Below are 26,605 nucleotides of genomic sequence, written 5' to 3' on the forward strand. Positions count from 1 at the left end.
CCACATGCATTGTCAAGATATCCATTGGTTGTTTAGTCACTAAGTTATGTCCAACTCTTGTGACCCCATGGACTGTAGCCTGCCAGACTCCTCTCCTCTCCTCCTCCTCCTCCACATGGGATTCTTCAAGCAAGAATACGGGAATTGGTTGCCCTTTTCTTCTCCAGGGGATCTTCCCGATCCATAAATCCAACCGGGGTCTCCTGCATGCAAGATATCCATGCGCACATGGAAATACATTAACGAATCCCTGAAAGTTTTTGGAAATGAAGGTAGGTAAAACTCCTGATTTCCTACTCCAAATATCTTCCGTTTAACTCTAGGAAAAAGTATTAACTACATGATTTATATATGTAATATCTTTCCTTTATTACTATTCAATTATTTTCGAGAGCTAGGTAACAGTAGTAAAATAGTATTCACCATGTCTTAACTGATTCTCTGTGTGCCCCAAGACGTATATTGTCACATAATATTTCCCATGTTCTTATAACTTTAAATTATCATCATATTGGTGTGGCTCAGTGGTAAAGAATCTGTCTGCAGTGCAGGAGAAACCTTCAGGAGAGGCGGGTTCGATCCCTGGTCAAGAAGATCCCCTAGAGAAGGAAACAGCAACCCACTCCAGTATTCTTGCCTGGATAATCCCTCGGACAGAGAAGAATGGCTGGCTATAGTCCAAGGTGTGGCAAAGAGTCAGACGTGACTTCGTGACTAACACAGCAGCAACATACATTAAGTGTGTGTGTATGTGTGTGTGAATGCTTTTGTGCTCAGAGTACTGGAGAGGGTTGCCATTTCCTTCTCCAGGGTCCAACCCATGTCTCCAGCATTGGCAGGTTGATTCTTTGTGACTGAGCCACCTGGGAAGTCTATACATATATATATATACATGCATGCATGTATAGACATGATAATAAGCATGCACACTACATATGTCATGCTATGTTCAGTGATAATAGTTATACTCCCACTAAAAGTTACTATGACCTCCGATCTTGGTAACACATATTAACAGGAAACAATGAAATTTTCCTGATGAGATAGTTTGGTCTTAGAAGTGTTTTAGAAAACAAGTAAAGTGCAAAGTTTCACTAGGCCCCTCAAATAAAAATGATGTAAACCCACAGATGACAGTTTAATGGGTTTAGGCAGCAGGATGGGGCTATATAATATCAAGATAGATGGTGTTGAATCCCATGGATAGATTCAGTTACTGACTCTACAGATCAATAATGGCAATCATGATGATGATTTACTGTTGGGGAAACATATTTTGGTGGTATCTAGGGCTTGTCTGACAATGCATATTCAAAAGACGGATTGAATGCCCTGAAATGTTAACCTTGTCATTGATGATTTTAGAATTTTCTTGAAATGCACTAAAAAAGACTATTTTTACTTTTTAAACTTATTAGGCTGAATAAAAATATGTAGTTATATCAGTTCTACCTGAAGACTTTAGTATGTTTCAAAACATGATGCAAAGTTTAAACTGCATTTCAATGAAAAAGTCTAATATTAATCTTTACTCTTTTAAATGTGAGTTCAATATAGATTAGGAAATAAAAATGTTTCACCTCAATTTAGAACATTCCAAAGAGAAAAAAATGACATTGAAGCATTCCCATTAGAGTCAAACTGAAAAATGATACATTGTGTTGTATTCAGAGAGGCTGTCAGGATTCTAAGAGTTGGACACCATTGCATCAGTTAGGAAAACAATCACTGACATCTTTACTATAAGAAAAATTGTACTTTTTCTTATGGGGATTGGTAAAAATCCAATTAATCAAAAGTCATTGTTAAGGTAATTGAATGTTCTTCTTTCTTCATTGAAAATAATAAATAATAACATATTTAGAATTTTACTCCCTCAAGTTGTTAATTTTATAACTATTATTCATTTTTGGTGACTCTGTGAGTGTTACATACAGTTATAATATTACATATACCATAGCATATATAATAGCTCAAATAATCTGCATAGGTGAAGTCGTATCATTAGGCACTACAATTAACTTTTCTCATAGCTATTGCTCTTGGCATGTAGTGATACAAAGAGATGAGACTGAACATGTCTATGTGGGAGGACTGGTATTTTTTTTTTAAGTCCTGGAAACTATCTATCAGCAAGCCTTTTCTTTATCTGTGCCTTTGTTTCCATATCTGTAAAATGCCAGTCAATATAAGTAAGAGAAACAAATGCAAACTTCTAAAGTCATCTCACCGACAGATATCAAATTCAAGAAAAAAATACTAAAATATTTACATCTGGACATGGAACAACAGACTGGTTCCAAATAGGAAAAGGAGTATGTCAAAGCTGTATATTGTCACCCTGTTTATTTAACTTATATGCAGAGTACATCACGAGAAACGCTGGGCTGGAAGAAACACAAGCGGGAATCAAGATTGCCAGGAGAAATATCAATAACCTCAGATATGCAGATGACACCACCCTTATGGCAGAAAGTGAAGAAGAACTAAAGAGCCTCTTGATGAAAGTGAAAGAGGAGAGTGAAAAAATTGGCTTAAAGCTCAGCATTCAGACCTTGGAAGGAAAGTTATGACCAACCTAGATAGCATATTTAGAAGCAGAGACATTACTTTGCCAACAAAGGTCCGTCTAGTCAAGGCTATGGTTTTTCCAGTAGTCATGTATGGATGTGAGAGTTGGACGGTGAAGAAAGCTGAGCACCGAAGAATTGATGCTTTTGAACTGTGGTGTTGGCGAAGACTCTTGAGAGTCCCTTGGACTGCAAGGAGATCCAACCAGTCTATCCTAAAAGAGATCAATTCTGGGTGTTCATTGGAAGGACTGATGTTGAAGCTGAAACTCCAATACTTTGGCCACCTCATGTGAAGAGGTGACTCATTGGAAAAGACACTAATGCTGGGAAGGATTGGGGGCAGGAGGAGAAGTGGATGACAGAGGATGAGATGGCTGGATGGCATCACCGACTCGATGGACATGGGTTTGGGTGGACTCTGGGAGTTAGTGGTGGACAGGGAGGCCTGGCGTGCTGTGATTTATGGGGTCACAAAGAGTCAGACACGGCTGAGCGACTGAACTGAACTGAACTGAACTGTTGGGTTTGATTTGACATGATTTCAATAATTTTATTTTTCCTACTAAAGATAGTCAATAATGTATTGTAATTTATTATTTTATTGTTTTCATAGAAATACATTTTTACTTTTTAGACAAGAATCTTTAATATGTTTTACATTACCAATAACTGCAAGCTTCATTTTATGTTAAGGATACAGGTATAGAACAAATATAGTTCCTCTTATTCCCTCATTTAAGTCATTCTTTGTTCTATAAACAGACATCTCATGGACACTATGCAACACTTTTTTTCAACTCTTCTTCACTCCAATGATTTCTGTGTATTGCCTGGACTTCCCTGGTGTCTCAGTGGTAAAGAATCTGCCTGCCAATGCAGGAGACAAGGGTTCGATCTCTGGGTCACAGAGATCCCCGGGAGCAGGACATGGCAACTCCCATATTCTTGCTTGGAAAATCCCATGGACAAAGGAGTCTGGTGGGTTACACACCAAGGAGTCACAAAGAGTAGGACAGCTCTGAGAGTGTGCATGCACACACACACACACATACACACAAACAGAGGTTTAACCCTATAGTCATTCATGTTAACCATCCTTTGGCTACATCTTCAGAGAAGTTTAAGTTTCTGATTTCACATACTCATTTCGCAAAACCTCATTAAGTTTATCTCCCTGACTGCTACGTGCCTATATTGCATGCAGTTGATTGTAGTTGAAAAGAATATTTTCAATCCCCTCAATCTGCCCATTCTAAGCCTGTCTCATTTTCTTCTCTCTCTCTCTCTATTTTCAAGAACTTATTCATTTTTAATGTTACGTTTAATTTATTACATTTAATTATACACTCTGTGGTTATTATTTATTTCTTTGCTACGTCCTTTCCTAGAATGTACATCCTTACCATGGTGGGACCTCTGATGTTTTATTCACAGATATATGCCAATTGTCTAATGTATTAAACATTTAATATCCATTGAAAGAATGAATACTACATATCCTTCAAAATTTAGGTTCTCAACTTCAGATTCTCCATATTTTATGGGTTTTACAGAAAACTGTTTACTTTAGACCCACTGAGATTACTAAAATCACATCTAGCTTGTGTATGTGTGTGTGTGTGTGTATGCTTATACGTGTTTTGCAGATAAAATGTTAATTAACTTTTCTTTCTCATTTCTAGTCTCCATCCTGAATGGATATATTGCTATTGAAAACTTTCACAAAATAATCTAGACAGGTTGTATCCCTTTTGACACCTCCTTGCTTCTGAGTCACACCCTTTCTGAGAAATGCATGGTTTCTGCAGGAGACAAAAACAGAACTTCTCCAAGTATATGTGGGCAAAAATTAAATTTACTGAGTTGTAGTTTTTTATTTTTAACCATTTTTTTCTAAAACACTTTTAATACAATTTCAGCTTTCAATGTCAATCAACTTAATACTGTAATTTCTTCAATCCCATTAAATTGATAAATCCCACTGCATTCTTTCCTTATTTAAAAAGTGGATTATTTTCTAGGCTCATAAAACTTTTGGTTAACAATTTAGTGAGGGGACATTTGGCTCATAATTCTCACTTTGGAGATGAGGAAACTGAGGCCCTTAAAGATTACAAAACTGGTCCAAAATCAGTAATATGAATCCTTCATACTTTTAAATAGTTTCTGAGACTATTATTTTCAGGAGCTAATATAAAACATTTCATGCATACAGGAAATTATACTTTCATGTTTCTTTTGGGAAAGGAAAAATTACAATTGAAAATATTTCTCATTCAGATAGCCTTGATTCTATTTGACATTTTAACTGTACTATCTTTATCCTATATAATGAATGGATTAAGTAATTACATTTCTCTATAGAATCTATTAGCATAGGCAGACATTTGAATTTGGGAAGCCAATTTGGCTGGTAAATTAGATGAAGAAGTTAGTTGGAATAGCCTGAGGAAAATGAAAAATAGGATTTCTTTTACACTAAGTCACAGGTTACAAAATTAGAAGTCTACATTGTTCTTTTATAAAAAAAATCCCATCTCATTCACATGATAATACACCCTACTACATTTTATACAAATTCACTGCACAATATCATATTTTTTCCGTCTTATTACCTGATATTATTATTCTCTCCCTTTAATATAGCTAAAAAGTAGTTGAGATTCCATAGTTCTTTCTCATGTTCTTCTTTACTGTAATACATCATCACTTCAGAATGGAAGTTAGATGAATTCCATCTGTAAGATTTTTTTCCCCTGAATATGTACATCATATGGTAATAGAGTAGCCCACTGTGCCTGTTGACTCTGCAGCCACAGCTGTGATGATCAGAGTCTCTATATGCTTATAGAAGATGCTGATTATTTGATACAGCATACATTTGTAATATGTAAATCAAAGCAAACAGAGGTTGGCTTTTTGAGATGTTTTACAGCACCTAAATAATTACAAATGATACTTAACTTCCAAAAATAGATAATCATTGTGTCCTTAATAAACTAGGTGTCACAGGCTTACATGAGATTCTCTTCTGTCCTTCAAAATATCTTTACAATTTCATTATTATGGTTGCTTATTACTTCAAATGAGGGAACACAGTCAATGAAGCTCAGAGGTGTGTGTGACACACACACAATGTCAGAGCTAGAAGCGTCCTTATTAAAAAAAAAAAATAGCTACTTTGGAATATGGAAAGAATATAACTAGGACAGTACCTCAGGGTCTAATAATAGCTCTCATTGAGTGAGCAATAGCTACCAGTTTCATCAATAACTCACTTTATCTACAAACCATCTGGATTAGGAATTGAGAATTAAAGAAGTTTAATACTGTGACATGGCTAAGTTCCATTTCCTAAAGACTTGTGTTGACTGTCTTTAAATTAGAAACTATGTTGCTGCTGTTCAGTCGCCCAGTTGTGTATGACTCTTTGAGACTCCATGGACTGCAGCACTCCAGGCCCCTCTGTCCCTCACCATCTCCCGAAGTTTGCTCAAGTTCATGTTCATTGCATCGGTGATGCCATCCAGCCATCTCATCCTCTGACACCCTCTTCTTCTTCTGTCCTCAATCTTTCCCAGCATCAGGGACTTATACAATGAGTCACCTGCTTGCATACTGTTAAAAAGTCAAAAACTATAATAATGGCTAAATAGTTAATATTACAGCTCAATAAGCATTTTCATAATTACTCTAATGTCCACTTTATTTAAAGACTTTTGTCTGAGTTTCAGATGTGTTTAAGACAATTTGAGAAGTAAAATCAATGCTTAATGCCAATTATCCAGGGAGTTATTACATGTATGTACCCATTGTTAATTGGAACAAAATGCATAAATATTTATGTTAGTAGTATATTCTGATTAGTATCATTCTTCAATGATCTCTTGACTAACAATTTTTGCTAGTCAGTCATAAAATATTGCAAATGAATTAACAACATAAAAAAGAAAAACCTTTAGTGTGTAAGGTGCTTTAAAAAGTCCATTCTTGGAGGCGGGGCTAAGATGGCGGAGGAATAGGACGGGGAGACCACTCTCTCCTCCACAAATTTATCGAAAGAACATCTGAACGCTGACCAAACTTCACAAAACTACTTCTGAAGGCTGGCAGAGGACGTCAGGCTTCCACAAAGACAGCGCGTTATCTTCAAAAGCAGGTAGGAGAAATTATAAAAGATAAAAAGAGAGACAAAAGAGCTAGGGACGGAGACCCGTCCTGGGGAGGGAGTCGTAAAAGAGGAGGAATTTCCAAGCACCAGGAAACCCTCCCACCGGCGGGTGTGGGGGAAGATTTCTTATCTCGGAGGGCAAGGTAACTGGGAGGAAAAAATAAATAAAATCCACAGATTACGTGCCTAAAGCAACTCCCAGCAAAGAACCCCAGACGCTCGCATCATCTGCCACCAGCAAGTGGGGGCTGAACGGAGAGGAGCGGGCGGCACTGCCTAGGGTAAGGACCGGGCCTGAGTGCCTCGAGGGCAATCTGAGGGAGCTAACGTGAGATAGTAACCTAAACTGTGGGACAGCCAGAGAGAGAGAGAACTATCCCGCGAAAAGCCCAACTCTAAGGCACTGCCGGCCCGCTCACAGAACAAAGGACTGAGCGATACCAGAGGAGAGCTAGCCGGCTGCGGACCGCCCCATCCCCCGCCGGACACAGCGGGCAGGCGGGGCCCGCCAGAGCCGGAAAGGGGCAAACTCGGCTCCAGAGAGGGCACCCCCTACCAAACTGCAAACAGGCTCCCAGTTTCTAAGCAAAGACTGCCTGAGATCCCGGAGGGTCGACAGCCGCCGGGAGGGTCGCAGCCAGAGACCAGCTCCCCAGAACCGACACAAAGCACACCGGAGCCGGGCGCGCCCGTAAACCGAGGCGGGGACCAGGGAGGTGATAAGCCGCACCAGCGCGCTCGCCAAACTCCTGGCCGCCGGGGCAGCTCCGACCGGGAACGGCACAAGCCGCGGGCGAAACCGAGTCTGCGCCTTTGTGGAGTAACCGGGAGCCTGAACCTGAGCGGCTTAGACCTGGGAAGTGCACACAGCTCAGGGCCCGCTCCCCGGCCGAGTAACCTGAAGCCTGAGCAGGGTAGACGGGGAAAGCACACACGCCGTGAGCGGGGGCGAACCCAGTGCGGCCGAGACACTGCGAGCTTACCACACACACGCCAGATTTGCAGTGTTCCTTCCTCCCCACAGCTCGATTGAACAAGCGAACCTAAAGAGATCACCTCCACCGCTTTGTTGCAGGGCGGAAATTAGATAATGAAGAGATCTCCAAACAGAAGCCAAATAAACAGAGGGAAGCGCTTTGGAAGGGACAGGCAAACAGATTAAAATCCCTGTAGTTAATACCGACTGCATTGAAAAGGACCTATAGATCTTGAAAAGTATAAGCAGGAATAAGGATCTATCTGAAACTGAGCAGATCCCACACTGCTCACAACAGCTCCAGAGAAAGTCCGGGATATATATATTTTTTTACTATTATTATTATTATTTTTTTTTTTTTATTTTTTTTATTTAAAAAAAAAATTTTTTTTTCTCTTCTTTCCTTTTTCTTCAAGTCCTCTATTACACCTTTAAATTTCATTTTCATAACCCACTATTAACTTGCAAAAAAAAAAAACACCCTATTTTTGAAGCAAACTACATACATATATCTTATACCTTTTGTGTTTTCTTTTTTTAATGTTTTTTTTCCTGTTTTACTTTTTTTACTGTTTCTTTTTTTACTGTTTTACTGGTTATTTTTCTTTTTACACTGTTTCCTTTTTTCTTTTTTTTTTTATATTGTAAGTTTTATAAGAGTCTAACCTCTACTCTAGATTTTTAATCTTTGTTTTACATATTTGATATCAATTTTGTACATTTAAGAACCCAATCTTTAGGACCCATTTTTACTCAGGAGTGTGATCACTGGCCTGATCACTCTCTCCCTCTATTGATGCTCTTTCTTCTCCCCCAGGGAACCTCTATCTCCCACCCTCCTCCTTCTCTTCTCAACCCAATTCTGTGAATCTCTGAGGGTGTTCTGGGTACCGGAGAACACTTCAGGAACAGGATACTGCCCAGATCTCTCTCTCCCCTCTTGATTCCTCCCTTTCTACTCATGCTCACCTCTATTACCTTCCTCCTCCCTCTCTATGTATCTCTGTGAACCACTCTGAGGGTTCCAAACTGTAGAAAGCACAGAGGGAAATGCTTACTGGCTAGATTGCTCTCTCCACATTTGAATTCCCCTCTTCCCCTCCTGGTCACCCCAAACCCCCCCCACACCTCATCTCTCCATGTAACTCAGTGAACCTTTCTGGGTATCCCTCACTGTGGAGAATCTTTTCACCATTAACCTAAAAGTTTTATTATTGAGGCTGTATGGAAGGAGAAGTCTAGAGGCTACTACAAGAATAAGACTGAAAGCCAGGGGAAACATTAATTAATAAGAGACCATCCAATAGCCTCCATATATACACTGAAACCAAGCTCCACCCAAGAGCCAATAAGTTCCAGAGCAAGACATACCACGCAAATTCTCCAGCAACGCAGGAACATAGACCTGAGCATCAATATACAGGCTGCCCAGAGGCACACCAAATCCATAGACATCTCAAAAATTAATACTGGTCACTCCATTGCACTGTAAAGAGCAGAAATCCAGCTCCACCCACCAGAACACCGACACAAGCTCCCCCAACCAGGAAGCCTTGACAAGCCACCTGTCCAACCCCAACCGCAGTGAGAAACCTCCACAATAAAGAGGAACTTCATATTACCAGAATACAGAAGGGCCACGCCTAACACAACAATCTAAACAAGATGAAAAGGCAGAGATATACTCAGCAAGTAAAGGAAAATGAGAAATGCCCACAAAGCCAAACAAAAGAGGAGGAGATAGGGAATCTATCTGAAAAAGAATTTAGAATAATGATAATAAAAATGATCCAAAATCTTGAAAGCAAAATGGAGTTACAGATAAATAGCCTGGAGACAAAGATTGAGAAGATGCAAGAAATGTTTATCAAGGACTTAGAAGAAATAAAAAGGAATCAATATAGAATGAATAATGAAATAAAGGAGATAAAAGACACTCTGGAGGGAACCAACAGTAGAATAACGGAGGCAGAAGATAGGATAAGTGAGGTAGAAGATAGAATGATGGAAATAAATGAAGCAGAGAGGAAAAAAGAAAAAAGAATCAAAAGAAATGAGGAAAACCTCCGGGACCTCTGGGACAATATGAAACGCCCCAACATTCGAATCATAGGAGTCCCAGAAGAAGAAGATAAAAGGAAAGGCCATGAAAAAATACTCGAGGAGATAATAGTTGAAAATTTCCCTAAAATGAGGAAAGAAATAGTCACAGAAGTCCAAGAAACCCAGAGAGTTCCAAACAGGATAAACCCAAGGCGAAACACCCCAAGACACATATTAATCAAATTAACAAAGATCAAACACAAAGAGCAAATATTAAAAGCAGCAAGGGAAAAACAACAAATAACACACAAGGGGATCCCCATAAGGATAACAGCTGATCTTTCAATAGAAACCCTTCAGGCTAGAAGGGAATGGCAGGACATACTTAAAGTAATGAAAGAGAATAATCTACAACCCAGATTACTGTACCCAGCAAGGATCTCATTCAGATATGAAGGAGAATTCAAAAGCTTTACAGACAAGCAAGAGCTGAGGGAATTCAGCACCACCAAACCAGCTCTCCAACAAATGCTAAAGGATCTTCTCTAAACAGGAAACACAGAAAGGATGTTTCAACACGAACTCAAAACAACAAAGTAAATGGCAACGGGATCATACTTATCAATAATTACCTTAAATGTAAATGGGTTGAATGCCCCAACCAAAAGACAAAGGCTTGCTGAATGGATACAAAAACAAGACCCCTATATATGCTGTCTACAAGAGACCCACCTCAAAACTAGGGACACACACAGGCTGAAAGTGAAGGGATGGAAAAACATATTTCATGCAAACGGAGACCAAAAGAAAGCAGGAGTCGCAATACTCATTTCAGATAAAATAGACTTTAAAATAAAGGATGTGAAAAGGGACAAAGAAGGACACTACATAAAGATCAAAGGTTCAATCCAAGAAGAAGACGTAACAATCATAAATATATATGCACCCAACATAGGAGCACCACAATATATAAGGCAAATACTAACAAGTATGAAAGGGGAAATTAACAATAACACAATAATAGTGGGAGACTTTAATACTCCACTCACGCATATGGATAGATCAACTAAACAGAAAATTAACAAGGAAACACAAACTTTAAATGATACAATAGACAAATTAGATTTAATTGATATTTACAGGACTTTCCACCCCCAAACAATCAATTTTACCTTTTTCTCAAGTGCACATGGAACTTTCTCCAGGATAGATCACATCCTGGGCCATAAATGTAGCCTTGGTAAATTCAAAAAAATTGAAATCATCCCAGCCATCTTCTCTGACCACAATGCAGTAAGATTAGACCTCAATTACAGGAAAAAAACTATTAAAAATTCCAACATATGGAGGCTAAACAACACGCTTCTGAATAACCAACAAATCACAGAAGAAATCAAAAAAGAAATCAAATTATGCATAGAAACGAATGAAAATGAAAACACAACAACCCAAAACCTATGGGACACTGTAAAAGCAATACTAAGGGGAAGGTTCATAGCAATACAGGCGTACCTCAAGAAACAAGAAAAAAATCAAATAAATCAACTAACTCTACACCTAAAGCAACTAGAGAAGGAAGAAATGAAAAACCCCAGGGTCAGTAGAAGGAAAGAAATCTTAAAAATTAGGGCAGAAATAAATGCAAAAGAAACAAAAGAGACCATAGCAAAAATCAACAAAACTAAAAGCTGGTTTTTCGAGAAGATAAACAAAATTGACAAGCCATTAGCCAGACTCATCAAGAAACAACGGGAGAAGAATCAGATCAACAAAATTAGAAATGAAAATGGAGAGATCACAACAGACTCCACAGAAATACAAAGGATCATAAGAGACTACTACCAACAGCTATATGCCAATAAAATGGACAACTTGGAAGAAATGGACAAATTCTTAGAAAAGTATAACTTTCCAAAACTGAACCAGGAAGAAATAGAACATCTCAACAGACCCATCACAAGCACGGAAATCGAAACTGTAATCAGAAATCTTCCAGCAAACAAAAGCCCAGGACCAGACGGCTTCACAGCGGAATTCTACCAAAAATTTAGAGAAGAGCTAACACCTATCCTACTCAAACTCTTCCAGAAAATTGCAGAAGATGGTAAACTTCCAAACTCATTCTATGAGGCCACCATCACCCTAATTCCAAAACCAGACAAAGATGTCACAAAAAAGGAAAACTACAGGCCAATATCACTGATGAACATAGATGCAAAAATCCTTAATAAAATTCTAGCAAACAGAATCCAACATCATATTAAAAAGATCATACATCATGACCAAGTGGGCTTTATCCCAGGAATGCATGGTTTTTTTAACATCCGCAAATCAATCAATGTAATACACCACATTAACAAATTGAAAGAAAAAAACCATATGGTTATCTCAATAGATGCAGAAAAAGCCTTTGACAAAATTCAGCATCCATTTATGATAAAAACCCTCCAGAAAGCAGGAATAGAAGGAACATATCTCAACATAATAAAAGCTATATATGACAAACCCACAGCAAACATTATCCTCAATGGTGAAAAATTGAAAGCATTTCCCCTAAAGTCAGGAACAAGGCAAGGATGCCCACTCTCACCACTACTATTCAACATAGTTTTGGAAGTTTTGGCCACAGCAATCAGAGCTGAAAAAGAAATAAAAGGAATACAGATAGGAAAAGAAGAAGTAAAACTCTCACTGTTTGCAGATGACATGATCCTCTACATAGAAAACCCTAAAGACTCTACTAGAAAATTACTAGAGTTGATCAATGAATATAGTAAAGTTGCAGGATATAAAATTAACACACAGAAATCCCTTGCATTCCTATACTCCAAGAATGAGAAAACAGAAAGAGAAATTAAGGAAACAATACCATTCACCATTGCAACAAAAAGAATAAAATACTTAGGAATATATCTACCTAAAGAAACAAAAGACTTATATATAGAAAACTATAAAACACTGATGAAAGAAATCAAAGAGGACACAAACAGATGGAGAAATATACCGTGTTCATGGATTGGAAGAATTAATATAGTGAAAATGAGTATACTACCCAAAGCAATCTATAGATTCAATGCAATCCCTATCAAGCTACCAATGGTATTTTTCACAGAACTAGAACAAATCATCTCACAATTTGTATGGAAATATAAGAAACCTCGAATAGCCAAAGCAATCTTGAGGAAGAAGAATGGAACTGGAGGAATCAACCTGCCTGACTTCAGGCTCTACTACAAAGCCACAGTCATCAAGACAGTATGGTACTGGCACAAAGATAGAAATATAGATCAATGGAACAAAATAGAAAGCCCAGAGATAAACCCACGCACATATGGACACCTTATCTTCGACAAAGGAGGCAAGAGTATACAATGGAGAAAAGACAATCTCTTTAACAAGTGGTGCTGGGAAAACTGGTCAACCACTTGTAAAAGAATGAAACTAGAACACTTCCTAACACCATACACAAAAATAAACTCAAAATGGATTAAAGATCTAAACGTAAGACCAGAAACTATAAAACTCCTAGAGGAAAACATAGGCAAAACACTCTCCGACATAAATCACAGCAGGATCCTCCATGACCCACCTTCCAGAATATTGGAAATAAAAGCAAAAATAAACAAATGGGACCTAATTAAAATTAAAAGCTTTTGCACAACAAAGGAAACTATAAGCAAGGTGAAAAGACAGCCTTCAGAATGGGAGAAAATAATAGCAAATGAAGCAACAGACAAACAATTAATCTCAAAAATATACAAGCAACTTCTGCAGCTGAATTCCAGAAAAATAAACGACCCAATCAAAAAATGGGCCAAAGAACTAAACAGACATTTCTCCAAAGAAGACATACAGATGGCTAACCAACACATGAAAAGATGCTCAACATCACTCATTATTAGAGAAATGCAAATCAAAACCTCAATGAGGTATCATTTCACACCAGTCAGAATGGCTGCTATCCAAAAGTCTACAAGCAATAAATGCTGGAGAGGGTGTGGAGAAAAGGGAACCCTCTTACACTGTTGGTGGGAATGCAAACTAGTACAGCCACTATGGAGAACAGTGTGGAGATTCCTTAAAAAACTGGGAATAGAACTGCCATATGACCCAGCAATCCCACTGCTGGGCATATACACCGAGGAAACCAGAATTGAAAGAGACACGTGTACCCCAATGTTCATCGCAGCACTGTTTACAATAGCCAGGACATGGAAGCAACCAAGATGTCCATCAGCAGATGAGTGGATAAGGAAGCTGTGGTACATATACACAATGGAATATTACTCAGCCATTAAAAAAAATACATTTGAATCGGTTCTACTGAGATGGATGAAACTGGAGCCCATTATACAGAGTGAAGTAAGCCAGAAAGAAAAACAACAATACAGTATACTAATGCACATATATGGAATTTGAAAGATGGTAACGATAACCCTATATGCGAGTCAGAATAAGAGACACAGATGCATGGAACAATTTTATGGACTCTGAGGGAGAAGGTGAGGGTGGGACGTTCTGGGAGAATAGCATTGAAACATGTATATTATCGTATGTGAAACAGAACACCATTCCATGTTCGATGCATGAGACAAGGGCTCAGGGCCGGGGCAATGGGATGACCCAGAGGGATGGGATGGGGAGGGAGGTGGGTGGGGGGTCCAGGAAGGGGAACACATGTAAACCCATGGCTGATTCATGTCAATGTATGGCAAAAACTATTACAATATTGTAAAGTAATTAGCCCCCAACTAAAATAAATAAATTTATTAAAAAAAAAAAAAATAAAAAAAAAAAAAAATAAAAAGTCCATTCTTCTCTGAAATTATATAAAAATATACTGAAAAATACTGAACATTTGGTAATCTCAACAGATTAATTAGCCTAATTACTTCAATAATTAGTTGTTTGGCTGTTTTAGGAGTTACTTCAAACACAAATTTGTTTAGAGTAGCTTTATAAATTAAATATGTTTCTAAAATGTAAAGTCCAGGGAAGTAAGCTAAGTTCATGATCTTTAAGTTAACTAAGTACACTAATAATAATAATTCTCATATTAACTAAATTATTCAGATATAATCAATAGTGTATAATCTGAAATTCCAAATTCCTCCGGGAAACAGCAATTTGATATTTTGTCCGAATATCTGCAAGGCTTCACTGCATCTCTATACTCTGTGGTTACTGCATTCTTAATAACTAGACACCACTTTTGTTAGGGCAAGTTCTTCTACTTTGAAAGAGAGGATAGAATTGAATTATTTATGTAGCATGTAAATAAATCAAATACATGTGTCATTGTCATTGGGCTAGTTGCATCATCTAAGCATTTGTAAAATACTTGCTCTTATGTACATTTATATTTTTACTACATTCCTTTTTAAAGTGCATAAAAATCAGGTTCATTTTCCTTCATACCTGTGATTCTCACTAAGTATTTCTGGGGTGTTAATCAGGAAGTTTGAATTCTTAAATCATATCCAGGTAATTAAAGATGAATCAGGAACTGTAGTCTGAGAAACACTGATAGTGTCTGTGACTTCCAACACACAAAACTATAAATATACGTTTCTAGGATGTCTTGTATTGAATGTCATTTAGAAACTATAAAATATTGATCAAAGAAATTGAAAGAAACACGAAAAATGGAAATACATTCTCTATTTATGGATTTAAAAAATAAAGATTATTAAAATGCCCATGTTACCCAAAGTCATCTACAGATTCAGTGCAATCCCTATCAAAATTCCAAAGGCCTTTTTCAAGAATAGGAAAAAATATTCTAAAATTTGTATGGAACCACAAAAGACCTCACATAGCTAAAGAAATCTTGAATAAGAAGTGTTGGAAGCATCACACTTCTTGAATTCAAGTTACATAAAAGAAACTATAGTAAACAAGGATGTGATATTGAAATACAGACAGGCACATAGATTAGTGGATCAGAATTGAGAACCTAGAAGTGGGACCCCACACATATGGTTACTTAATTTTTTACAATGCTCCTGAAATACACAAAGGGAAAATAATAATCTCTTCAATAAATGGTGGTCAGAAAACTGGACATCCACATACAAAAGAAGAAATCAGAACCCTATCTTACATTATACACAAAATCAGCTCAACGTGAATTGAAAACCTGGGCTTAAGATATGAAACTCTAAAACTGTTATAAGAATACATGGGGGATAGTCTCCTGACAGTAGTTTAGAAATGACATTTTTGGGTTTGGCATCAAAAGTAAAGGAAACAATTGCAATAATAAATAAGTGGTTTACAGCAAATCAAAAATCTTCTGCACAGCAAAAGCAGACATCCTGGATGAAAAAAGAAAGGTCAACCTATGGAATTGGAGAAAATGTGTGCAAACAATATATCCAATAAGGGTTAAACATACCAAATATATAAGGAATTCACACAACTTAATAGCAAAATGACACAAAATAACAACAATAAAATCAATTTAAAAATGGGAAACAACATGAATAAATATTTTTTCTTCCACAGTAGACATATATATGGCCAATGGGTATATGAAAAGATGCTCAACATTACTATCAGGAAAACACAAATCATAGCCACAATGAGAAGTCGCTTCCCACTTATTAGTATGTCTTTTATCAAAAAGACAAGAAATAACAAGTGTTGTCAAGGATGTGGAGAAGAGGGTACCCTTGTGCACTGTTGCTGGGAATATAAACTGGTACAGCCTTTATTGGAAACAGTATGGAGGTTCCTCAAAAAATTGAAAAATATCACACCATATAATTCAACAACTCCACTTCTGGGTATATGCTTGAAAAAATGAAATAATTACCTTGAAGAGATAGCAGCACTCCCACACTCCATGCAACATTACTCATAATAGCTGAGTTAGGAAAACACCCTCAGTGTCTATCAAAAATTAACGGATAAAGAATAAAAGATCTTGTGGCATATATATATAATATTTTTTGGAATGTACTCAGTCACGTTGTGACTCTTTTCGACCCTTTGGACTGTAGTACACCAGATTCCTCCGTCCATGGGACTTTTCAGGCAAGAATATTGGAGCGGGCTGCCCTTTCCTCCTCCAGGGGATCTTGCAGATAGAGGGATTAAAACTGCATCTCCTTTATCTCCTGCATTACAGGGAATTCTTTACTCACTAAGCCATAAGGGAATATGTCAATGTTTTTTGCTCTACACATACATATAAATGGGGCTTCCCAGGAGGCACTGGTGGTAAAGAACCAATCTGCCATGTAGGACACATAAGAGATTGGTTTGAAACCTGGGTCCGGAAGATCCCCTGGAGGAAGGCATGGTAAACCACTCCAGTATTCTTGCCTGGAGAATTCCACGGACAGTGGAGCCTGGTGGGCTGCAGTCCGTATGGTCGCAGTGTCGGACACAACTGAAGCAGCTTAATACACACACACACACGTACAAATAATTCTAGCAGATGTTGGCATGCAAATACAAATTTTAACTTCTTGCTCAGTTAGACGCCAGTTCAAGCTCTCTATAATCCTGTCATCTGCCTTCAGTTCTGAATCCAAGTGAAATCAAGATTTCTGTCTGGTAGAAGACATTCTCACAGCAAAGGAGGTGAAAAAAGAAAAGTTAACAGAGAAAAGAAAAGTGCAATAATGTGCAACAGCTCTTAATATTTCTACCCTGAATCCCAGACATGGCGTGTCGCTTCTGCTCACCTTCCATTGGTCAAAGCAAGTCACAATAGTCCCCGGTGTTTGTAGAGGGACATAACCCTCCACAGGAAAAGTCAAAGAGTAACCAAGGACAGTATTTCCTCTGCCACAGGTAAAAGTAGCAAATAAGATTCAAAGTTATGGGAATAAATGAAATAACTTAAAGAGAATGGAGTCTAAAAATAGAAGGAAAATCCTAAAAGACCAAAGAGTTCTTCAATATTTGAAGATAGATAGAGAAGTACAGGAAGAGCTAGAAAATGTGATTGAGAAGGAGAGGCCAGTGTTATAGGAAAACAACCAAGGTAGTGTTTGTCACGGACATAAGAGAAACTATTTCAAGAAAGAAAGTCTGGTCAAGTATAGGAAGTATAGCTGAGAGATTAAATAAGATAATAAATGACATGGATACATTAAATTAGTTAGTTTTTGGCAAGAGTATATTTGGATAATGTCAACAACATGTTATTGTATAGAATTCTTTTTTCCAGCAGCAAAATTCAGTACTCTGTGCAGGATGAGGAAATGTAGGAGAAGGGTAGTGACCTCAAAGAGATGAGGTTTGTCAGGGAGTAGATAGTGGAAAGAAAACAATCCTGAGATGAATGACTATATTGGTAGTAATTCCCTGACAGCTCGGTTGGTAAAGAATCTGCCTGCAATGCAGGAGACCCCGGTTCAATTTCTGGGTCGGGAAGATCCCCTGGAGAAGGGATAGGCTACCCACTCCAGTGCTCTTGGGCTTCCCTTGTGGCTCAGCTGGTAAAGAATCTGCCTGCAGTGTGGGAGACCTGGGTTCAATCCCTGTTTTGGGAAGATCCCCTGGAGAAGGGAAAGGCTACCCACTGCAGTATTCTGGCCTAGAGAATTCCATAGACTGTATAGTCCATGGGGTTGGAAAGAGTTGGACATGGCTGAGTGATTTTGAACTGTGCTTTTGAACTGTGGTGTTGGAGAAGACTCTTGAGAGTCCCTTGGACTGCAAGGAGATCACCCAGTCCATCCTAAAGGAGATCAGTCCTGGGTGTTCATTGGAAGGACTGATGTTGAAGCTGAAACTCCAATACTTTGGCCACCTGATGCGAAGAGTTGACTCATTGGAAAAGACCCTAATGCTGGGAAGGATTGGGGGCAGGAGGACAAGGGGACGACAGAGGATGAGATGGCTGGAGGGCATCACCGACTCAATGGACATGGGTTTGGGTAGACCCCGGGAGGTGGTGATGGACAGGGAGGCCTGGCGTGCTGCGATTCATGGGGTCGCAAAGAGTCGGACATGACTGAGCGACTGAACTGAACTGAACTGAGTGATTTTCACTTTCACTTTAAGCTATTTAACACTATGATTTAGACTCTGGGTAAAGTGAAGTAAAATTTCTAAGGCTGAAACATTACACATGATAATCAGATTTAAATATTGAAGTAGACTTTGGTCATTGACATAAAATTAAAGTCCCAATATTGCACAGGAAGCCCATGTGGGGTTGGGTATCCCAGGACAAGGAGAGTTAAAGTGAAAAAATCTTTCAAGTAAGTGTCTGAGTTCTCAGAAATGAAGAAGTAGAATCAAAAAGTCGATGTGCTGTGTGTAAGTTTTTGAGTAATCAGGCTACCATTTCACCTCTTGGAATTAACATATTAGATAGAATAGGGTGCCTTGGCAGCTGTAACTGGTTTATGTGTTTCAGTTGGTGAGAAATATTTAAGGTATAATTCAGAATGCTAGAAATGTTTATAATGATAATCCTTTAACTTGTTAAAGTTAGATGGCAAGAAGTTTTCTATTCCATTATGGTGATGTGTAGCAAAATTTTGCAGTGTTTAATGGCAATTTGCATCATAAAAGAAACAATGGGAATATGTTAATTGGTATGAGAATATTTTTCTAAGTAACCACACTCATTTCCATTTGGAGTGAGGCTCCAAAACTAAAATTCAAGCTTACTATATTCAGTTATGTCCTAGGTGACCTTGTTTAATGCATGGTTATAATTACAGTGAATAATCAATGGAAAAACAGGAAACTTCAAAGGCTAATGAACAGAATACTCTATGGTATTTAAGATACAAAAAAGTCTAACTTTTTTTTTCTTCACACTTTTTACACAGCTAATTCCCCATCTTTTGCCTTGCATGAACCTTTCCTGGGACACATACTATTCTCTTGACCATATAGATTACTTCAACTAAAAACTCTATTGCTCACAAAGATAGAGTTGCATTTTTCATCCATCACTTATCACTATTGAGTTTTAAAAGAACTTTGTTCTGATACATGCTATTTGCATGCTTCAACAATATTGGAATCCAGGTAAAAATGATACCTCAGAGTTTTATCTGTTACAGTAATTAATGGTCTCTGATCATATCTACTAGTTTTCTGTGCTAATATAATATTAATAATAAAATTTTAAGAATTACCAACTTTCATGTGTACTGAAAATCTCCCTAGACAAACTATGATATTTGGACCATTTCTAAAAAAAATAAATTCTAAAAGAATATGAGGGAAAGAAAATTACAGATTTAAGAATTCACTCAAAATTTCCCCAAAATAATTTTTCTTTGCTATGAAATCAATAGATGTAAAGGACACAAGCTTGCATCATAATGTTTACTGAATAGAAGAAATTCAATTTCTTGGCTAATTTAAATATTTTTCAAATCTGTGCAAAACAAAAACAATAATTTTCCAGTGTGTATTTCAGAAACCAGTACATCTGCAGAACATTTGCATACATTTCTGCTACTGTAAATATACAAAAGGAAGTTTAAAATGAACAAACAAAAATATCATCTATTTATCAGATTACCAGCACCATGTGAAAATCCAGTGTTTGATTCACTAGGCTTGTAGCTATGATTTCAGAAATATTGAGGTGACAGACATTCTATTGGTTCCCCAGGACCATGAAGTTTCTGGCATCATTTGCCCCACTTTCATGTCCATTAGGAGTTATGCGTGTATTCCACCTTCTGTCTCCAATTCCCTCAATCTAGCTATTTATTCACTATGTTCTAATTTAATGCCTACACGCATGCAATGCTAAGTGACTTCAGTCTTGTCCAACTTTTTGTGACCCTACGGATTGTAGCCCACCAGGCTCCTCTGTTCATCAGATTCTCCAGGCAAGAATACTGGGGTGGGTTGCCATGCCCTCCTCCAGGAATTGAGTGCCTTCTTTTTGCCATCATTCTAAGTACCATGCTGTGTGTGTGTGTGTGTGTGTGTGTGTACATGCTTGCCTGCTCAGCTGTATTCTACTCTTTTTGACCCTATGGACTGTAGCCCACCAGCTCCTCTGTCCATGGAATTTTCAAGGCAAGAATACTGGAGCAGTTTGCCATTTTCTTCTCCAGGGGATCTTCCTGACCTAGGGATAAAACCCATGTCTTCTGTGTTGACAAGCAGATTCTTTACCACTGAGCCACCTGGGAAGCCAAGTATCATGCTGCCTGCATGCTAAGTCACTTCAGTGGTGTCCAATCTTTTGCAACTCTGTGGACCATAGCTTGCCAGGCTCCTTTGTCCACAGGATTTCCCGGGCAAGAATCCTGGAGTGGGTTACCATTTCCTTCTCCAGAAGTACCATGCTAGATAACACCAATTCTGCCTAGATATAATTTGTTTGAAAATTCATTTTCCTCAACTGCCTGGACATATAAGCTTCTACTCTAATTACACTCAAAAGTCATGGAAGAGGTCTCTAATCATCTGGTAGTGATAATCACAAAGCATAGAAATTGATAACTAAGAGTCTGAAAATAGAAATAGCTGATATAGAATCGTTTATGTGGCCTTGTGATGTGTCAATGTGACTATGCTGAAATGCTTTACTGTGATTTCCTTTCCTGTACACTTCTGGTTGGGCTGGGTTACAGGAGAGACTCCTGTGAGAGATTTGGAGAATGGCCATGAAGCAGTAGCCATTTTGAAGCACTCACCCATTGTTGCTGATATCCTGCCTCCTCTCTTTCATGTAAGGCTATGCTCATACCTGCAAGTGCTTCACCTTCTGCTTGCTCCTTTTTGTCCTTTCACTAACTCCTAAGTCTGGAATGTGTTAGCTCTGTAATGGAGCCAAGCTTCTGTAGAATACCAACACCACTGAAGACAGAGACGATGACCAATGACACAGGTTTTAGCCTCTCCTCATGGGCTTCCCAGGTTGCTCGGTGATAAAGAATCTGTCTGCCAATGCAGGAGATGCAAGACACGCCAGTTCCACCTTTGGGTCTGAAGATCCCCTGGAAGGAAATGACAACCAGCTCAGATATTCTTGCCTGGGAAACAGGCTACAATACAGCCAGCAGGGTCACAAAGAGCCAGACATGACTGAGCAATGTAACACACACACACACACACACACACTATAGCTTGTGCTTTGAGTTCCATTTAGTTCTTGCTTTAACCATGATGACTGTCTTCCTCTCCTTGCTGTCTGTTCCTATGTCCCCCTTGAGCATCAGACACAAGAAAACAGATCGACAAATACTGCTTAACCAGTTCTGGATAAGGTCAAACTGCTGAGATTACTGCAAAGGTCAGATACCTGAAGCAAATTTCCCTCTTTTTCTCTCTCACTCTCTTTCACATAGACACACATACACACACACACACACACAGAAATGTAAGCATTCAAACATTATTGCTAGAAATATAAGCTTTTATAATTCCTAAGAAAAAGAAATTTTTATTATATGTTAAAACAATATGTAGATTTAGGAATTTCACTTTTTAGAATGAAAACAATTCTCAAACTATATGAAAATATATATGCACCAGATTATTTATTGTCACATTATTTCTAAGTGCCAGATACTGGAGGAAAATATAGCCACAAACATAGTATATTGGCTAAATAAACCCTAGTATTTACACACTGGAGTCCATGCAGTAATTAGAAAAACGGAGGAAGATCTATATTAACTGATGTGAACTCATTTCAATTAATAAAGTTAGGTCAGAAAAAAAAGGAAACAGAGTGTATATTGTATGCTACCATTTGCATAAAAAAGAAGGGAAATGGGATACACGTATGTATTTACTTTAAAAAATCAAAACCTAAGTATGATGGTTCTAAAACATCTAAAACATCTTAGATCTCCCTTCTTTTGATATTTGGATACACATCAAGATTTTAATATAGTCAATAAAATAAATGAGGTTGGAGAAAAATCTTTAAAATGGAAAATAATTTAACCTGACTCTACTTTAAATGAATAGCACAACCAGAGTGAAGGGTAGGATCAAGAAATAACCCAAGTAAGGTGTAAACACATTATCATAGTATTTTGTCTATAACACCTTCAATATAAAGACAAACATTTTTTTAAAAAGTTTCTAAAATCTATTTAGCTAGATTTCTGCATTGTCATTTATTATTAAATTTGAAACCACTTTCTATGATGGTAGAATAGATTTTCTGGTGTGGAACTGAAAGGGACAGTATCAGTTTGTTATAGCTAATCAGAGGACAATGTTTCTTAGGTTTCCAAACAGCAAGAATCATTCATCTTATCCTCAATTTTGAATACTTTGCTCATGAAATTTATTAAACAATTCTGAAAATATTCCAACAACTGGGATTCTTTTTTCTTTTCTAGCATTTCCATTTCTCAAAGTAAAAACTGATTAAAATGATATGTAAATGAATTAAACGTGCTCAGAGTATGTGCTCATTGGAAAAAAATTTTGAGTTTGTGATCATTTTGCCTTTTGTTGTAAGGAGAGCTATCATCGTGATGTTTCTTCATAATTCATTACAATCATCCTAGTAGAATGACAATAAGGATGCTGATGAAGTCTTAACTTTGAGGGTTAATATTAAATCACCATTCTTATATCCCTCTTCCTCATTAGATCAATAATGTAAAAGGTCTAATGTAATGCCAAAGGACTTGCATTTATCAAGCTGGAAATATCTCCTGGTTGCTTGTCAGGGTCCCCTCTTGCCTCCCACCACCCCACCCCATTTTTTAAAAGAATACTGCAATTTTTTTAATTGAATCAGTGAGTAATTATAGATTTATCAGTCAAGTTAGCAAATAGCTTGGGAGAAATGTATGGATAATTTGTTAATATATTAAAATAAAATGAATATAAGATTATGTAACACAAGTTCCTTCCTGTCCCAGATTTAAAAGTCGAACATATATAAGATTGTTTAAAACACAAATATGATGCATTTGAAGGCTCTACTGCATCCTCATTTACTAAACATAATATTGGTGTTTAACACTCACTGAATAGTTTGAAATCAACCTTGCAGTCATATTTTATTGATTTTCTATTTAATTTTTATTCTTAGGTGGTGCTTCAGTCTGAACAGTTGTCTGAAACCTATTTTGAAACATTTAAAAAACACTTACATTGAACCTCACATCATTCTGAAGTTTCATCATTTGCTTTTAGTAATAGGTTTAATTTTTCACAAATGCCTTGCTTAGTGCTATAACAATCAAAAATTACCCTACTGTTTTTGAAGAGCAACTTTCTTTGATTAAGAATCTTCCACCTTAATGACTATACCACTTTCAACTAATTCAATGAGATATTGCAGATTTCCTGAGTTACCAAGTCAGGAGATGTTAACTGAAATAATAAGATGAATAGAAGTTCATTTAATTATGACTGATATGTTGTTTAAGTAAGGAACAAACAGACCTGGAGTCATTTAAAGTCATAAAATCGTCTAATTTCTATAATTTGAAATGTTCATTTTTAGGTAAATTGTAAATATACACATTAAAATATGCTCAACATCATTAGTTTTTAATTAAAGGAAAATTAAAATCACAGTGAGATCCTATGACATGCCTATGTGAATGGTTCATATTAAAAAAAGGTTGATTGTATTGAGCATTGAAGAGAATGAGAAGGAATTTGAACTCTTTCAATCACTGCTTGTGTGAATAGAAAATGATTCAACCACCTTGGAAAAAGTTTGCCAGGTTATTCTTTTTTAAAAGTAAACCGTATACCAAACATCTAACCCAGCCATTCTGACCCTAGGCATTTACACAAGAGAAAAAAAGGAAATATATATATATATATATATATATATATCCCCACAAAAATTATGCATTTATTCATAGCAGAAATATTGGTAATAGACACAAATGGTCTAAATGTAAACTTCCTGGTAATAAGTTGTGCTATTCTTAAAAATGAGATATTAGCAACAAAAATGAGTGAACCATTGATACAAGCAATATCATGGATAAACACCAAAATAATTCTGTTGAATAAAAGAGACTGGACTGCTCCTCTCCCGCAAAGAGTAGATGCTATATGATTTCACTTATATAAAACTACAGAAAATGTAAACTAATATCTAGTGATAATTGGTTTGTGGTTATTTGGGAATATCACTTATATGTGGAATCTAAAAAGAAATGATATGCATGAACTTATTTACAAACAGAAACAGACTCACAGAATTAGAAAATGAATTTATAGTTGCCAGAGAGTTAGGTGAGGGGAAGAGATAGGGAACTTGGGATGGACATTTGCACACTGTTGTATTTAAAATGGAGCCCAACAAGGACCTGCTGTATAGCACAGGGGACTCTGCTCAATGTCATGTAACAACCTAATTAGGAAAAGAATTTGAAAAAGAATAGATACATGTATATACATAACTGAATCACTTTGCTGTACATCCAAAACTAACACGACAGTGTTAATCAACTATAGTCCAATATAAAATAAAAAGTTGATAAATAAATTGGGATATCCAGAGCAGAAAAAGAAGGAAGAATGCATTACAAAGTTACAAGAGAAAATTTTGAGGGATGGTGGTATATTCACTATCTTGATTATGCCACAGTCTCACAGAGTATGTATCTGTCAAGCTTATTAATTTTGCACTATAATTTGTGCAGTTTTGTACATTAATGATATCTCAGCATATCATTGAAAGCTCTTCAAAACAAGACAATTATATTTCTCCCTTACCTCCTGCTGAATCTGCTGCCAGTGAGAACCTAGTTTTTGAAGTAAGTTAGGGGTCTTTCTGCTCTCTTCTATTTGATACTTCCTTTTCAGTAAAAGTTTCTTGGCTTTCCCAGAGCTGGTCTGAGAGTAGAGAGGAATGGAAAGAAAAATCAAAAGCTTTCACAGAACAAGGATCAGTTTAAAGTGTCTTTGGGCTTTTGTGGTCTGTGATCACATGTCCTGTGTTAGACTTCTTCAACTTCAACTCTCTCAATGTAGACCATGACCAGTTTTCATCTGCACAGTCCCAAAGCTCTTTCTGCTTTGGCATCTGAAGATAGACTCTGTCTCTTTCTTCTGAGGACATCTGACTCTCTGACAGAATTCCTCAGAAACCAGAAACCTTTTAAACAGGTCACTGGAAATCACACACTCCTTTGACTGGCTTGAGAGAAGAGTGCAGTTTATTCCCAGACATAGTCCTGCTCTCACCAGGCCCTCACCCTCATATTTGTCAAGCATGGGTCAGACATCAGCTCCCTGGATCGCCAATGGCAGGAGACACCTAAGAAGCTTTCAAGTGATTCTGCATTCTAATGACTTGAGATAGTGGCCTGCATTCTCCAATTTGTTGGAGATTGAAATTTTAGTGCAGATCTTTTCAGCTACACCCTCCTCACAAAATTCTGCAGACAAATATGATCCTTTTATGTGTTAGATATGGGTGAATCCTTTAACTATTTCTCAATCACCTACCATAAAACATCTGTTCGGAGTTGTACCTTACAAGCTGTTTTGGAATATAACATCAAAAGTCAGGAAACTTTCCTTTAACAACTCGTTACAAATTTACTCTGTCAGGAGATATTATTGAGTATGTACTTTGTGTAAGATTGTACCAGCTTTTGTAAAAAATAAAGAGGTGGTAATAAATATATTCTCAAATGCCTTTTTATAGAATCTAATATGGAACAGAGGTATATGAATGCATAGATGTAATTCAAATAGAGAGTGACGTGTCCAAAAGAGATACAAGTGCAATGAGAAATTAAAGGTACAAAATAACTCTTTATTCTAATTTGTAGGATTTGGGACAGTGGAGAGTGTTGGGAAAATGGATATGAGTAAACAATGATTAAAACTAGACACTGTGATACTTGACAAGAAAAATAGCCTTTCATCACTGGTTATTTCCATTTAATATAATAATTC

This window comes from Giraffa tippelskirchi, chromosome 2 (assembly GCF_054371585.1).
Source record: "Giraffa tippelskirchi isolate mGirTip1 chromosome 2, T2T-mGirTip1v1.2.pri, whole genome shotgun sequence".
Classification (NCBI taxonomy): Eukaryota; Metazoa; Chordata; class Mammalia; order Artiodactyla; family Giraffidae; genus Giraffa; species Giraffa tippelskirchi.